General features: G+C 41.3%; 1 protein-coding gene across 1 annotated transcript in view; it reads left to right on the top strand.

Moving 5' to 3' along the window:
* The window catches only part of Atp10b (ATPase phospholipid transporting 10B (putative)), a 270,605-nt gene that overhangs the window by 69,190 nt on the left and 183,203 nt on the right, over positions 1 to 18,212 (top strand). The window lies entirely within an intron of this gene.

Raw genomic sequence — 18,212 nt, 5'->3', positions numbered from 1 at the left:
ATCACATACATTGACCAATTTAGGAACTATCAATATCCTTAACTGTAAGTAACAGAAAATGCAGACCCAAGACTGGCTTAAGTATTAATTTAAAAAGTTATTCTCTCACATAACAAAAAGTCCTAAGGTAGGGCAAATCTATAGATAGACTTGATTCTGACAACCTCAGAGGAATATCTTTCATGTCTCTCTTTTTACAGTTTCCAAGAAAGTGCCCAGAAAAAAATCTGCACACATTCATTTGCTAGAATGTATTACATATGGGACCACCCACCATGATTGGCTTAGACCAGTCATTAGTGTTCTTAGGTCCATAATGGTATACAAATCCTCTAAAGCACACGTCTACTGGAGCACAGCAGAAATCCAAACAAAATTAGCATCTTAGAAAGGAGAGAAAGGTGAATGCTTATTGTCAAGGCCATCAGCAGTATCTGCTGGAAGAAAAAACTATGAAAATATCAGTGCTTCCTCTAAGACCAAAGCTAATACTGATATCCAAGTTCCAAGATCTCCATTATGGCTGAAGAAACAGACTCTCAGCCTTGGCTAATTTCCCCTCAAGTCACAGGTGAAATTAAGAAAAAAAACAGAACTACTTTAGACTCTGGATATAAAAGCCAAAGCACCATCATTATGCCATATGCAGCCTGTTTCTTCAATTTGCATAATTATAAACTCCCCCTCAAAGAGTAAACATTGCTGCCAACTTAAAAAAAAAAAAACAACCTACAAAGCAGTATTAAATATGCATTGCTAATTTGAGTTTCTAATTTGTCTGGGATCTTCACAAAGGCAGGAGCAACTCACAGATAGTGAGCGCTTAATAAAACATTCCGCCTGTCGCAAAAGAAGTCAACAGGGAAAGAAAAGCTAGATATTGGGTACAGGGATATTTAGTGAAATAATTTCTTCAGGTTATGCCAGAAAATTACCTATCAGACTTGATTCTATTAACCTGGCTCTTCAATTTATTCTTCTATGCACTGACTACTCCCATTCAAACACAGACAATTGCTTTGTGCAGCCAAAGTAAATAACATTTCCATAAGATGTTTTAAATGTCAGCTGTGAGCTAGACATATATTTGAACAATTATAGAAAGTGATTGGATTGGCACACAAAGACTTTCTTGTCCCCCAAGTCATTTTTATTGATCTATCTCAAATATCCATGACAATTCCTGAAGGGTATGAAATCATCTACTGGACCCCACAAAAAGGTATAAACCTAAGACTTCAATGGAGGCCACCCCAGTGTCCTGTCATCTGACCAACTTTTCATCATAGCACGCAGAGGTACAGGAGTGGCTTCTGGCCCAGGTGCTATCGTTCAGTTTGATCCCGGCTGACAAAGCCTGCTTGAATTCTTTTCTGATATAGCACAGCAGTGGCACCTAGACAAGATGAAATAACAGCCTGTTGATACATTCTTCAATTTAAGTTCATCAGTTGATGACAGTGATGATCAGGACCCAGGGTATAGATCCATATAGACATACATGTCTTCCTGAAGTTGTACTACAGATTACACATATAAAATATGTATATGTATCATATGTATGTGTGTGTGTTCATGCTTTGATAAATGGCTTTTTTTAGCTCAACTATGCACTATTAAGTGTTGTGTGTTATGTTGTGTGCATCATTTCTTACTGTTGACTAGCATTGCATCTCAGGTATTAATGGTGCTCTACTCAATGCCCTATTTTTTAAAAATACAAAATCTGTCATTTGTAGTTACAGTTTCACCATTTTAAACTATACAAAAGCATTCTTGCACACACAAATTTTTCTCTACACACATGGTTGCCCTTAGGTCATGTTACTCGGTCTGTGAGGGGTCCCCTCACTCTGTCTAAGGGAGAGTCATCAAGGGCTAGAATCACAACAGTGTCCCTAGGCTGCCGGAGCTCAGCCCTTCTGGGTCCTCTGGACATACTTGTGAGGCCACAGGTACCTGCTATAAAAAGGACAGGGGAGATGACAAGGAGAAAATGGAGGCGGGTCAATAGCAGTAAGAGAATTGCTACTATGATAAACAAGCAGCATAGTTCCTCATACTAAACATATAAACTTAACTAATACTTAGTGCACCTTTGTCTAGACTATAAACCTGCTGAGAGCAGGAGCGAGCTCTGTTTGTGATGGTTGTTGCTCACCAGCACACACCCAGCGCCTACCAGGTGTATATTACTATGTGCATGCATTTGAAAATAAAAATGAATTGATGGTGTAATTTCACGAGGATTTATGGAAAGATTATTCAGATATATAAATTTCAGTAAGATATAAAGAATGAGAATGATTCGGGACATAAGCACAGCATCAATCAAGTCTGCAGTCCCACCCAACGACTTGACTAGAGATGGCTCCATTCACAGGCTCCCACTCATGGTCACTGGTCACATTCGGGTCCTGGGGGTACTGATGCACTGTGGGTCTCAGCTCCATAAAGTCTAGGATCCACAATTTTAGGAATGATATGACTTTTGTCTCTCTGAGACTGACTTACTTGCTTAATATGATTATCTCCAGTTGCACCCGCTTTCCTGCCAAGGGAAGAGCTTCATTCTTCTTTATGGCTGAAAAAGATCCACATGTATATGTCCTGCATTCTCTTTAGCCATTCCTCTAAAATCATACTTTTAAATGCTTCCTGGGATTAAAAACCATGTAAATGTTCAGATGCTGACTCCAGAAGAGGTAGGAAATTCATATGCATGGTAACAAATATTTAATACACGATCATCATGATGAAAATTAAACTTTCCACCTGGCTCCAAATGCTCCACTCTCCTCCCCTAAAACAGTCACTTGCATTTGTTCAGAGAAAGTTGATATTCATACAAATTCACATACAGATTTACTGCTGGTTTGGTTTGGTTTGTTTGAGACTGGGTCTCCTGTAGTTCCAGCTAGCCAGGAACTCTATGTAGACCAGGCAGCCTCTGCCTCTGGAATGCTGGGATTAAAGGATGTGCCACCATGCCCTTCCCTGCCTGTTTTAACCTAATCAGTTCACCCACTATTTGCACCTTTTCTATTACTCACTGATTGTTTCTTTGGGATGGTGTTAGATGGTGTACAATGCTTAATTGATTCTTTCATGGCCACATAGTATTCTATCCTATGAACATGCCAAATGTATATAATCAGTTCCCATAGATGGATATTTTGTTCCCATAGATACGTTATAAAACATGTATCCATTAGAGTATTGTTCTGTAAAATGTTTGAATTTCTCTGATGGTGTCAGGAATTTCCTTCTGGTCACAGGAGAGCTCTGTACTCATTGCTGAGACCAGATTGTGAGAAGCACCACTGGAAAGCAAGGACAGGCCTCTGTATATGCTTCTCTGTGCAATTCTCTTATGTCCTTCTTGCTCCAATACCTGGTGCCTTGGCTGAACAAACCCTACATCTATAAAAAGCAAAAATATATACAAATTTCCTGAAACACTAGAGGAATTAAGAGCTCATCATTCATCTTTGTCCTTCTCAATGCAAGTGTGAAAATATGGACAAAAGTTCTGCCATTGACCAGATACTAGGTTTTATCCCAAACATACATATCCTCCAGCAGTAGCAGCACAGTACGGTGGGGAGCATCAGTTGCACTTAACTTGTGTGGGTCAGTTCCCAAATCTAGACACTGTCGCCAGAAATTGGGAGACTAGATGTCAGCAAGGCACAAAGCACAGGACCTACTCCGAGGTGTTCAAGCACATCCTTCATCTTCATGGCTTACCTGGTTCTGAACATCCTTGCCTCTCGTCTCTTTCCCCATAGGAACTAGACTATGATTCCATCCATCTCTAACCTTCTCTAGCTTTGTGACTTGTCTCACATGTTGGAGCATGAGGTCTGGCTCAGGTTCCTGCCTTGTTTTGTTTGACTTGTCCTGTGAGATCACTCAGAGCTCTGTATATATGGAAATTTGCCTTCCCGATGCCTCCTGAGGGTGTAATTAGCAGCTGCCTAATTGAAATGGCACAGGAAAGCACAGAGCATCTGGCTGGGGGTGGGAGGCAAACACACACACTGAAATCTTGGCCTCTGAATTCTCATGGGCAAGATTTTTGCAGGGTGGACATGGAACTAACTAGGTTGACCAAAGTTTCCCAGTGTCAAGTGCCACAGGCAAAGGTAAATCTGCATGATAACAATGCCAGTAATAACAGGTGAGGCCACCTTTGAGTCCTCCTTTACTGGAGTCTGTAGGAAGCAAAGATCATGGTGACTAAGGGCTAGGATTTCAGCTCAATTGATGGTGTTTGCCTAGCCTGTCGTGACACTACGAGTTTCATCTTCAACACTGTACAAACCATGCTTGCTACACTAGCACTTGAAAGGTGGAGACAGGAGGACCAAAACTTCAGTGTCATCCTCAACTACATAATGAGTTCAAGGTTAGCCTGGGCTACCTAAGACCCAATTTCAGAAAAGAGTATGGGGGTAGTCTGCCTGGGTTGGAAGGCCATCTCCAGCCTCTTGAATATCAGTTATACTACTTACCAAACACAGAATACCTGCACCTACCTCACAAAGTTGTTCTACAAATCAAATGATGTAACACACAAAAAGTATGCAGCCAGTGCTTGGCACATAAGCAGATCATACCAGTTGCCTCCTCCTCCAGTAGCCCCTGTAAGATTGTTTCTCCCAGTTTCGTAAAAGCACAAAGTAAGTGTCAGAGGAGACAACTTGCCCAAGACGAGCAACACTGAGATTTGAACTTGGGATCATCTTTCTAACTCTCGAAATACTTAAGTGGCTGCTATGTTCTAAGCAGTCAGGGTATGGAAGCAAGTGAGCAAAGTATCCTGGTCATTAGAGTTCATAGCCATGAGACACCTTGATATCTATCACCGACTCCCTTTATTATTTTTGTTTGTTGTTGTTGTAAATGTTTATTGAATAATTGTGTATTTCATACAGAACATCTTAATCTTAACCATCTTTATCCCCCCTTCCCCATTGGCATCCTCCAATAGCCCCCCATCCCACTAGAAGTTACACACTCTTCCATTTTTGTTAAGGTCTATCCTGTCAAGTTAGTGTCCCCAGATGCCCTGTGCAAATTCATCCACTGGGGTCTAGGCAGCCTATCTAGAGTCCCTCCCTTTAAGAAGATCAGCTTTTCCTCACCCAGCTGTTATCAGTCGACTAAGATCGGGATTTGCCCATTCCACAGTCCTGTGCTGGGTTTTTGTCTGCCTGAGTTTTCATAGCATGAGCATGCTGATACTGTTGCTGTAGGTTCATATGAGCAGGGTCCCAGGAGCTTGTAGGACTCTATTTCCAAAAGGTCATGCACCTCCTCCCTGACTCTTATACTCTTTCCGCCCCCTCTTCCACAATGGTCCCTGAGTCCTGGGTGGGTGAAATTCAGTATGAGTTCTGTCCAAGGCCCTACACTCTGCAGACTCTTACTCTCCATGCTTTGGCCATTTTTGTTCTTTTGTGTTCCTGGCCCTCTGTTGCATAAGGGAGATTCATTGATGACAGATGCATTAGTGTCCTCTCCACCCCTCATTCCATGTTCCATGAGCCTTAGGTATAGAGGTTGCATTGTGGATGTGCCACTTAGGATTGGGCAATTCACAAGATCTGTTTGTGACCAGTTCTAGAGCTCTATAATAGTCTCTATCTGTTGTAAAACTTCCTCAGGCCCCCTCTGGTTCCCCATTTACAACTGAAATAGGTTTTAATTATTGAGGGATACTGAGTGATCATGCTTTTCCTAGCAGCTCTGAGAGGCTGCTACAATTACTGACTCCATTTGACAAATTAAAAATCTTAAGCTTGCAGAAAACAAATGACTTGTTGAACTAACTTAGCTAGAAAATTATGAAGCTAGCATGGTCCATTATATTGTTTGAGTCAAGGTGATTGAGACTGGGATTATATCTAGAACAAAAACTCTGGCTACTGCTGCAGCCCTAGTCTCATCACACGTAAGGTGTGTCACATTTTCTGTGCCCTTAGCTACCATAGTTACTCTCAGAGGTTAGAAATTATTAGACGTGACATCAACTATGAAAACAAAGAAATGAAGCATTATCAAATTTAAATGAGATTGAAGATGTATACTTGGACCAAATGTGCGCTCCTAAGCTCTGCTTAGATTTTCCAAAAACCCCTGTATCAAGGTCACTTGGATCTGCTAGTGGTGTGTGCTGGGCCCCATGAACCTCTAGACATGGAGTCTCTCTTGGCTGAGTGCACACAGACATGGTCTTGGGAAAACTAAAACCAGAATAAAGCCTAGTAATATGACTGGTAAACAGCCATGGCCTGGTGTCTCCTGCAGAGCTGATGTAGGTCATGGGGAGGGATGTGTTCAATGGAGTTCAATAAACCAGTTCTGCCTCCTTGATTCAGAAGATTCTTCTGAATCTCTACAGGCATCTGCTGGGCTGGAAAGCTAGTGATGCAATAAGTGAAATGCCACTAGCGCGATTTTCTCCCATTTGCTGACTTTATTCATGGTTCACAGCTCCCAGCCAGGGAGGGAGTGACTGTGCAACCCTAAGATTCTGTCAAGTTGACTAGGAGTCAAAACAAGACAAGCAAGAAAGGCTTCCTGCAGAAAGCAACCAGGCTTTGACCTTCATACAACAGACACAACGGGAGCCTGTGTTTAGGTCTGTGTTACTTACAGAACAGAACACCTCAGACAAAAATAGAAACTAAAGATTTATACTCCGATTCTGAACCTGAAAGTGAGAAATCTAAAATAATGAGTCCTTCATGGATCAGCTCCCTATCTGTTGGCCAGATTACACAGTCACCTCAGGAAAACACAAAGAATTACCTGGGACTATGCTGAAGAGTTTAAAAAGGCACAGGTCATGAAGCCAAGTCTTAGCAAAGGGTATCATCCTTTGTAAACAGTTTTCAGATAAAGTGTGTCCTTTGAGTCTCACAGCACCATGGGAGAGAACAAAGAGTATTTTTAGCTCATATTACATTTGCATAAATTCTGAATATCCTGACAAGGTTATGAGATGTTTCTGAAGTCGTACAGCAATGTGACGGAAGAAAGAGGACAAGATCTAGGCAGCTCTTTGCTCCTGATGCACACTTAAGTCTGCTCCTCCAGGGGACACATAATAACACTTGGAGGCTGCCGGCACAGCGAGCCCAACCCGAGAAGCAACTAGTTCTCCTTACGTTGCCAAGACCTCCAGCCACTCTTCCTTCAGGGCAGAACTCAAGACCAACATCATTTACTTTCTATGTGTACCTCCTAGGGTTACACTAGCAAATTTGCTAATGAACCAGAGCAGAAGAAAACATCATCCCCAATTAAAGCCCTTAGGAAGAAAGTCTGCCATGTTTTCCTACCTGTAGAGAAAAATACTAAATAGGAAATGTATGTAGGCCTAGAAAGAAGAGAAAAGATATCTATGATAACTCCTGCAAAAGCTCACTTGAGACTTTATGATGGTAAATGCCCAACAGCCTTTATTACTACCATACCAGATTTTGTGGAGAGGTGTTTGTGACTGACTACCAGTGGAAAACCCATGTTATTGCCTACCCAGATTCTGAAAATGAAATTAAAGGAATCAGGCATCTTGTGACTGGCTAGAGAAGATGTGATTTCCTGGGAGTTTCTCATCCAGAACTTGGCACTATCTTCCTGAAGAATAAACAGCAGGATGGTCAAGAGTCAAAAAGAATTGTGTTTTAGGTCTAGATCTGCCACTTTCTAGCTGTGTGACACTGCAAATAAATTAGTCACTCCATGTCTGTAATTCTTCAGCTGTCCAATGGATCTGCTAATGCACCTAACAAAGAAGATTTTGAATATTTTGTTGACTCAATGAGTGTTCTCATTAGTCATAGTAGGATCATTTTAATAGCAGTAGAAGTGACCCAATAAATCATTTCATTCAGAAATCCAGTGGAGTATTAGCATCACATGAAGTGCTTCCTAAAGATGTGCATGGCTGGGCCCCACACTTCCTGGGTGACCTGCTTTCATGATGTCAATGTCACAGACTTTGATAAGCAGTCTCAAAATCTGTGTAAATATGATTATTTCCCTTAACCAAGATTACAGTCACTGAATGGTTGCAGGAAAGACTGGTTTTCTGGGACACAAGGCCACAGCCCAGGCATCTGCACAGACACCATCTGAACTGGCTTCCTGGATGATAAGCATACAGGAAAAAAGGAGCTGTTGAGAAGAGCAGATCTGGCTCACATACCCATAAGGCACAGCACACACTGCAGACGTAATCTGGGGCAATATCTAGATGAGCTTGTGAAAAGCAAGGAACCCTCGTATTCTGTTGGGAGAAATGAAGGTTAGCACAGCCATTATGGAGACTACAAAAAGCTAACAACAGTCACTGTATGGTCCAGCAACCTCGCTTCCAGGTATCTTAACCAAAAGGTTTGAAATCAGGGTATCACAGAGATACCTGCCTGTGGTGGTTTGAATGAGAAATGTCCTCTACAGGCTCAAATATTCAAACATTCTGTCCCCACTTAGTGGTGCTGTTTGCAGAGGTGTAGGAAGTGAGGCCTTGCTGGAGGAAGTATGTCACTAGGGGCAGGCTTTTTGAGTTCATAGCCTGGTCCCACTTCTAGTTACTTTTTCTCTCTCTCTCTCTCTCTCTCTCTCTCTCTCTCTCTCTCTCTCTGATACGTGCTCTCAGCTTTCTGTTTCATGTTAGTTTCCTTGGTCATGGTGCTTACCACAGCAACAAAAACACATAACTAATACACTCCCCTTCCTTGGTCATTCAGAACTTGAATGTCTATTAAATTAAGAAAATGTGTGAAATATCATTCTATCTTGAAAAAAGAAATGTTTTCTTTTGTGACAACATAGATGAACTTGAAAGACATTTCGCCAAGTAAAATAAGCCTAGTGTGGGAAGACAATAATTGCATGTGCTCTTGCTTACATGTGGAAACTATAGTAATTGAACTCAAAGGAGTTCAGTTTACTCATTGAAGTAAAAGGATATTACAGAGGCTGAATTGTGAAGAAGAATGGAGAGATGATGGTGGAAGGGGACAAAGCCTTAATTAGATAAGAGGAATAAGCTTTCTTTAACTTTAAGAGGTTCTATGCATTAATGTAAATACACTACATAATGTATTCCACATTTCAGAATCATGGAGAGTAATTTTAAATGTTCTCACACATAAAATGATAAGTATTTGGGATGATGGATATGGTAATTAGTCTGATCTAATTATTCCACATTGTGCTCATAAATCACACTATCACTTGGTGCCCATAAATGTAATCTGCTAGTTTACAAATAAAATAGTAAAAACTGTAAAAAAGAAGAGCTGCTTTTCTGAATGCTGGGAAATGTTCTGACTGTTGTGATAACTCACCTCAGTTGACTTAGAAGGACAGTGCTGTTGTTTATCCTTTCTTTTTATTTCATATTGCTCTTTACTGATAAGTATAAAGGTAAAAAAAAACGAAGCCTCCAGGGACACATGTAAAAGCATAAAAACATATTAAAAATCACATGGAAGAATCTGACCTTAACTAAAAGGGAAAACTTGTTTCTAATAAATGCTATAACCATTGACAATGGCTTTCCCTTTAAGTAACAGAACATTTTTTGCCTTAAGTATTCCATGTTTTAGTTCCCTCATTTGTGAAATGATTCACAATATACCCACTTATTAAGGTTATGAACACTAAATGATTCAATGTGTAGAAAGCACTTAGCAGAATGAACACATCATAATTGTTCAATGGATGTTAGATTATTATGATAATTGTCATTATACTATGGATTTGGTCTTCATAGGCAGTAAAATTTACTCATCTAAGAGTGAAAAATATAGCAAATGATTCAGTTGAATGCATTTGTAAGTAATAAAATATTGCATTTATATAATTAGGGCTAACGTTTATGACTTTAGATACTGTATTAGTTTTCCATTACTATATTACAAATTATAGCAACTTCCCAGCTGAGAACAGCACCCATCTATCAAGCCACATTTTCTATAGGGCAGAAGTCCAGGGAAGGCATGGCTGGGTTTCCTGCTCAGGTCTAGAAAGCTTCAGTCAAGTTTTGTTCCTTGTCAGAGGCTCTGGGCAAGAGTCCACTTTTCAGCAGTTCGGATTATCAGCCAAGAACAGGCCCTTGTAGTCATAGCATGAAGATTCCATTTCCTGCTTATTGTCAGACCTGGGACTGTTCTTGTCTCCTAGAGGTCAGCAGCAGCCTTTGCCACATGGTGCCATCCATCCATCTGTCCATCTATCATCAGCAGTGGAAAGCCTTTCTTGTGCTTCAACTCTCTTTTGAGAAAGACCCCTTTGAGATTAGTCTGACTCATTCAGGTTCACCTGTCTGCCTTAATGTCAGCTGTGTAGGAAAGTTTTATTAATTCTTTGATAATTTCATACAATGTATTTTCATCATATTCACACACTCCTTCCCCAACTCCTCCCAGATATACCCCACCTTCCCTACCCATCCAGCGTTGTCTTTTTTTAAAAACCCATCAAGTCCAATTTGTGTTACCCATATACTCTTCAATGTGGGGCCATCCACTAAAGCATAATCAACCTTCCAGGGGCCACACCCTTAAAACTGACTTTCCCTCTCCCAGAAGCTATCAGTTGCCTAGAACTCCTCAGCTATGGGTAGAAATTTTTGCCCACCTCCCCATTCCATGCTACGATTTTGTCTGGCTTGATCTTGTGCTGATCTTGTGCATGCTATCACAACTACTGTGAATTTATATGTGCAACTGCTGTTTTGTCCAGAAAATGCTGCTTTGTGTAGTCATCAACTGCCTCTGGCTCTTAAAATCTCTTCGCCCTGTGCATCTGTCAGCCCCCTTCCCAGAAGTACCCCAAAGACTAAGAGAGCACTTAACTGAATGGGAAGAGTTTTGTCTGAGAGCAGAATTTTGGGTGTCATCCTGGAATTCTTCCTAACACAGATTGATTTTCTAATGTTCTCCACCTTGGATCAAAGCAAGAAAGGACAGACAGACAATGAAATAGTATGAGGGCTATCGCTATATAATACTGTGTCACACACTAAAGATTTCCTAAGATTTACTTATTTTTAACATAAACACACATGAGATGACAGATGTCTTACTCTGTTTGACTATTATAAGCAGCTCACTATGTGTATATAAATGAAAATGCTTTGTGATATGCCTTAACTATATATAACAAAAATAAAAATTACATATCTTTGAAAAAACAAGATGGGACAGAAAAATAATGAGAGTATATAAGAATGACATATGGGGGCTGGAGAGATGGCTCAGTGGTTAAGAACACTGACTGTTCTTGCAGAAGACCCAGGTTCAAAACCCAGCACCCACATGGCAGCTAACAACTGTCCATAACTCCAATTCCAGGGGATCTGACAGCCTCTTCTGTCCTCCATGGGCATTGCACAACACGGATATGCTCACCTACATGCAGGCAATACACACATACACATAAAATAAAAATAATAAAATATTTTTTTAAAAGAATGACATATGACATGTACAGCTCAAAAAATAATTCTGTTTTGTTTTGAGGGTCTAAATTGCCTGGGCAAGCCTTGAACTCAGTCTATAGTCCAGACAGACCTAGAACATGTGATCCCCCTGTGATTCCCCTGTCTTCTCAATTAGCTGGGGTTACAGGTGATTCTGCTACCTTGGCTTCCCGGACAGCTGGATTACAGACCTGCACATATTTCATAATCACTCTTCATAGGCAAAAGACCCAAGACCTTAGCCAGCAGGAGCTGGGGCTAAAGATGCTAACAGTCTTATATTATTAAATAACATGTAGCAAGAATCCCAAATGCATCACAGCATTAGTTGTGCAGGTCAATTAACCTTTTTAATGCCAATTTTATCACCTGTAAAGGGGAGAGATGAATGTTTGCTTTGCAAGGCTGCTTTGAGAAGGTAAAGATCTGTTTTACAAAATCAACACTGCTGGTGAACATACATCATTTCCTAAATGTTTACAGTGTGCAGATACCATGTGGTATTCTGGGGACATGTGGTGCAGTCAAAAAAAAGCAACTTCAGAGCTGAGACCAGAGTCATATTCCAACCCCAATTTCATTTCCTTTAGAAAATTTATTAAACTTCAGGGACTCCTTAGCCATAGAGACTGAGAACAGAAGGAATAAATGATGGCATAGATGTGGATCCTGCTGTATGGTGTTCACTCAGAGGACAGTGAGTATATAAGCACTGGCTCCTTCTAAAACTTCAGGCATTCAAATAATAACCTGCATGGTTTTTGCCCAAACTGAAAACCACATACTGTACAGTTTGCTTAATATTACTGGGTGTTTTAGGGGTGGGGGTGCCTATATGATATGTGAGTATGGATGCATATTCCATGGCATGCATTTGGAGGTCATAAGTCATACCTCTGGTGTTGGTCCTCACCTTCCACCATGTTTGAGACAAGGTCTGTTTGTTGTTCACCACTACATACCCCAGGCTAGCTGGCCCACGAGCTTCAGGGGAATTCTCCTGCTTCTGTTCCCATTACGTGATAGGAGTGCTGGGATTACAGGCATGTGCTACTGTGACCCACTTTACATGGTTCTGGAGATTTGAACTCAGGTCCTCACACTTTAGGGGCAAGCACATTACTGACTGATTTATCTCCCAAGCCTCTTGACATTGTTTAGATCAACGTTTTGGGGTTTTTTTCTTATCCATGAAATCATGGTTTTGATGTGCTGTTTTCATTTTCTCTAAAACCATGTCAAAATAAATGTTTAGAGATTAAAATAAAAGTATATGATGAAAATTACCAGTGAGGAAGCCGAAAGACCCCCTCTAAATATTTAAGTGTCCCCAGTGTGATGAATCAAGGACTAATTCTATTTAAAATAATTTTAGTTTTTGAGAGCATGCCTTCAAATAGAATTCATCTGATTTTTAAATTAAGTCTCAGGAACAGGAGTGACCGGAGTACTCAGTTAAAACACAATGAAAACCTGCCAGTACCAGACCCCACACTCTGACAGTCCTAATTCCAAAGTCTGTATTTTTACAACAAGGCAAAAGGGAAAATGGTAAAGAGATAAGGGAGGAGGTGGAGGTGAGAGAGCAAAGAGAAAAGATGGAAGAGTGGGGGAGGGGGAGAGAGGAGGGTTTGGTGTTTAGGCAAAACGTGTTCATCTGCTTCTTTGGACTTTATTTTTGTGTATGTGAGTACACATGTGTCATCCCTCAGGCACTGTCCACCCTGCTTTTTCTTTTTGAGACCAGGTCTCTCATGAGTCCCAGGGCCCAACCCAGTAGGCCAGAATGGTTGGCCAGTGAGCCCCAGGGACCCACTGTCTCCAGCTCCCTGCCTGGGATTAGATGTGCACAGTACCGCAGGATTCTAAGTGCACACTGCCACACTTTTTTTTGTGCACTCAGGGGATTGAACTCATACTTCCTAGTTGAGCACTTTGTGAACTGAGCTATCTCCCTGGCTCTCCTCTGGGCTTTAAATTGAAGGTACTTCCCATCCCTTTCCGTGCCTGTTTCGTGATTGACAGCTTTCTGGGTGCTTGTTTCTGTTAGGCCTTTAGAATTCCACTTAGAATCCAGGTGACAAGGCTGTGCCCCAGGTCAAAAATTATAAACAGTAAAGCTTACTGGTAATCAGTGCAGTCTGACTCCAACATCTGACCCATCAAGCTGGGAGTCTTGACTCTGAAACTCTATCCTTGAACCAAAACACAGAAGCACTAATAATGGCAGCCCAGAGAAAATGGTGCTGAACAGGAGAATGAAGTGGTTTCTTATGACTTGCCTCTCTTTGCTAAGTGGTTCTCAGGAGGTGGATTTCCTACAACCGTTTGCCTCTACAACTAGAAATAAATTTTCTGGCTCTCCCATTTCTTATCCCAAGAAGCAGAGCAGCATTGCCTGCTCGGTACCTAGGGAAGAGCACTTTCATTCTATATTTTAATTAGGCCCTGACATCTGGTGTGGCCCATGAGTGCTTATTTGCACACCTGCAGGCTATTGGCTGTAAAGGAGCCCAGCCTGTGTGGAGATTATGTGTGCAGATGGGGTCTACAGTCGTTTCATTTAATAGAGCAATTGTGTGGGCCTTGTCGAATGTGCCGCAATTGTGAGATGCGAGCCCCTCTCTGTGCCAGGTACCCTGAGCTGTTCCTTATGCAGTGCATATTTCACATCTCTTGTCGATCGTCATAGAAAATATGGTCAGTGGAACAGAAGCTTAGCAAGAGCAGTGTTGGAAATCTTTCACAGGCGCAAGGACAGCAGGGGCCTGTGAGAATGAACTGATTTTACAAAGATAATGAAATTTTTCAAAAGTCTGAAGATCATTTGCTCTATTTTCTTAAGCAAATGTGTTCTGTGAGGCTTCAGTCTCTACTTGAGGAGCAAGAGGGAGGCTGATGTGACTAGAGGAGGCACAGTGGCATCACATACACTTGTTTCTATTTGGTGCACCAACCCAAAGCCCAGGCTCCGGATTGACGGAACCTCACTTTAAGCACGTTTATTTACCACTGTGTTGTTCGTACTTCACACGGTGTCTGTGTAGTTTACTGCTCAATAAACATCTATGAGAAGAAGGAGTGGCTAACAAGCCGAGGAAGTAACATTACCAGACCACGAAACCCATTGGCTTCCCAAGGATGTCCTTCCGAATGTTCTCAAAACTTCAGACCTACCCACGGTGGCTTGCTAGAAAATTCCACTCATCACTATGTTCACTACGACACTTGGGTGCTCACAGCTGGCTTGTATTCCCAATTCTCTCCTCCATGTCCGTTAGGCCTGGCTAACTTCCATTTACCTCAAGAGATGGAACACTTATAAAAGAGAAGCAAAATATATAAAACAAGCACAGGGCTGTCCCACGGGGCGCTGATGAAATGTCGAGAGGGGAGGAAACTGTCTATGGCCCAGGAAACTGAGAAAGACTGTGCTCTAGGCCTTGAGTCTCTATAAGAGGAAAGGAAACACTAGGAATTATGAACAAACTTGGCTCACATTCCCTCTTTTGCCATTTTCTAACCATATGAAATTTATATAAGTAACATAATTTGTCTAAGCCTTAGTTTTCCTTCCAAAACTGGGCATGATTATGATAATGCCACTTCTAGAAATAATCACAATTAAAAGAGGCAGTAAGTATAAAGAAGTTAGCAAAATTCCAGACTTGTAATAAATGCCTAATGAGTAGCAAGGACGAACACAGGAAAGAAAAGGCACATAAGGAGAATAGCAATAACTCTGGACAGATCATTGGCTCAATTGGAACACAGGAATCTTCTGTACTTGAGGGAGAGAACCAGGGGCTCGGTGGTATTAACAGCAGCAGAGGTAGGGAAGCTAAGTCCAGAAAGCTGTGACTAGGCAGAGATGTGGAGGCAGATCCAGAGCAAGAAAGGGGTTAGTTTGACTTACCAAGAAGGCGAGGGAGTTGTGCTCCTAAAGGCCCTGCTCGCCAAAGAACAGGTGTTTAAAGTAATAAATGGAAAAATTTCCTGACTCCCAAATTTACATTTCTCTGCTCACAATGGAAAAACTTTCTGCTGTGATTTCCATGTTCACAAAGGTCTTAAAGATACAGCTGCTTAGCAGAATCGAGGATTCGGTTATTTTCTTTGAGAATCAGTACGTTATAAAATAATCCAAGCTCTAATATTTCGGGGAGCACAGTGAGGTAACTTTTTATTTTTGGATTTTCTGATACTGTACTCATACTCAGTCCTCCATTCGAAGCAAAGTGTCTATTTTTCTTTCAACTGAAAATAATAGTTGCAATTCATTTCATGGCCACAGATTTTTATGTTTTTATTATTGTTATTGTTTTGTTTTTTGAAACAGGGTCTCCCTGCAGCCCCAGCTGGCCTGGAACTTGCTATGTAGACCAAGCTGGCCTCTCTCACAGAGAACCGCCTGCCTCTGCCTCCTGAGTGCTGAAATTAAAGGTGTACACCACTACACCTAGATGACCACAGATTTTTAGTTCCAAATCAAGAATTTTCAGTCAGACAGACTTGAGTTGAAATACTAACATTATCATCAAATGGTTCCATGAGTTCAGATATGTGGCTTCATCCCTCTGAAGCACAGTCTCTTCGTTTGTTAAAGGGGATAGAACTACCCCTCATTTCCTTTATAGATGAAAACATGGGTAAGCACTGGCGAGCATTCGTCAAGGGCAGCAGGCTTTATTGCACTGCTGCAAACAGAACTTCTTCAGACAGCCCAAGTGGTATAGCGAAAATGAGAATTTGAAGATGAGCTTGTTTGCCTGATGATCCTGAGAGCCTAGAACTTTTCCACTATGATTGAAAAATCCCCTGGAGACTGGTCAGGGTGGGTATCACACTCCAACTACTGCTTATCAAGATCTGTATGAATGCGTGCCAGGAAATAGTGCCATTGTTACCCTCCAGGCAAGATGCAGTCCAGTGAGAGAAATGAAAGCCAGGGAATGCATTTTTCGGAAAGTTAAATTAACTCACATAAGAGCTATCATTTATTGTAAGATCATGTCCTTCCTAATGAGAGTAAAATCAGCATTTTTGAGGGGGGGTTGCTTTTTTTGGAAAATTAAAAATTCTAAATCTGCTGCTAAGTTCATTTGGAAATGTAATGCAAGTATATGATAACCTTGGTGTGAGGGAGAAACTCCTTGTTTTGCAGATTGGGATATGAGGTGTAATCACAATACCTTTGCCCATAGGTATTAGCCATATATTTGAGCAAATCCAGGAAGTACCTGCCCAGGTATTGATTATTTTAAGCAACATGCACACCTCCTAGTTCTGAATAGCAAGACTGCTGTTATAAGCATTTGTAAGGAGTCAGTTAGTAAGCGGCACTATTGCTTTGTGTCCTTAGACTAGCAAGAAGTTCCAACCATTTAATTTACCTAGAATAGGAAAAGTTGGTCAGTGTTTCAGAACATAGAAGCCATACTCAAAATCATTGGCACTCTGTTGCCTGAGGCTGGAAGTTTGACAATATGGTGTGCTGAGCTAGTCCCTTAGACTCTATGAGTGTAGCCAGGATGCCACTCTGTAGTGGTGGCTATACTGGACAAGTCTGTGGTTGTTGAAGATTTCCAGCATTCTTCTTCCCAAATCCAGGAGTAGAGCCAGATCAAAAATGTGGGATGAGTTACTGCATTCGAACAAGGAACAGAATTTTTAAAAATAGATACAATATATGGGAGTCCCTTTGGCCACCCTGGCCAACAACTCAAAAGAAGGTATCACCTGTCTGGCATTGTTGCTTGTTATGTAGCCTTTAGCTATGCATATGGACTCCTAAATTATATTGGCCCCTTTAATCTTTAGTTATACTTTCCTTTTGGGTGTTTAAGTTCATACAGTTGTCCCAGATAAACCAATTTATTTTTACTCTTAAGGTCATTTGAGGATCTATTCCTCAGGGGTCACATGGGCTTGGGGAGGAGCTCCTGTCTTTTACCAGTTCCACCTATGTGAAGATAACTCAAAGATCCTGCTCGACTATGGTTGGCTTCACTTGGAAGAATGGAGGAAATGATTCCTCTGTGTTGGCCCTCCTCTTTGTAGACTGGACACTGGTTCAAGTCCACCTGGTGGGGTCTCCTCGGCCTCCTTGATCAAGAGGACAAGTGACCCATGAAAATGAACAGCAGACCCCATTCTTATCTAAAGGAATATTGACAACTGATTACTGCTAGATGAGGAACAGCTGAAAGATTCACCAGAAGGGCAAGTATTGGTGAATGGCTGGGGGTGCTGACAACACAGCAGACAGTAGCAGGGATATCAGAGTATAAGGGCTCTAGTGGGGGGAGGGAAGCTATGGGAGGGTGCTATCTGGGAAGTGGATGTATAGTCGAATGAGATGGTTTGGGATGTTCTGTGTGATACACACACACACACAAATCAACAAATTTTAAAAAATGTATTTGAGGAGGAAGTATGGAAATTTACATCATGCTATTTAGTAGAGGTGACAAACATTGCCATTGAAATCTACCCGATGACTATAGAGATACACAGTCACCAAGGATCCAAGTGCAACCGATTATGACTAGTAATAATCAGATACATGCAGATTAGAGATGCATGTGCCAACATCTCAGTGTTAGTAGCAAAAACAATGTGTCCTTCTGCAAGGAACAATATATTCTAAAATGAAATGGAGATCTTTTTTAAAGGTTAAAAACTCATTCAATTTTATGTCTTATAG

This window comes from Nannospalax galili, unplaced genomic scaffold (genome assembly GCF_000622305.1).
Source record: "Nannospalax galili isolate Female #2095 unplaced genomic scaffold, S.galili_v1.0 scaffold667, whole genome shotgun sequence".
Classification (NCBI taxonomy): domain Eukaryota; kingdom Metazoa; phylum Chordata; class Mammalia; order Rodentia; family Spalacidae; genus Nannospalax; species Nannospalax galili.
Note: the sequence above shows the minus strand (reverse complement) of the source record. Positions and strands in the feature narration are given on the sequence as shown.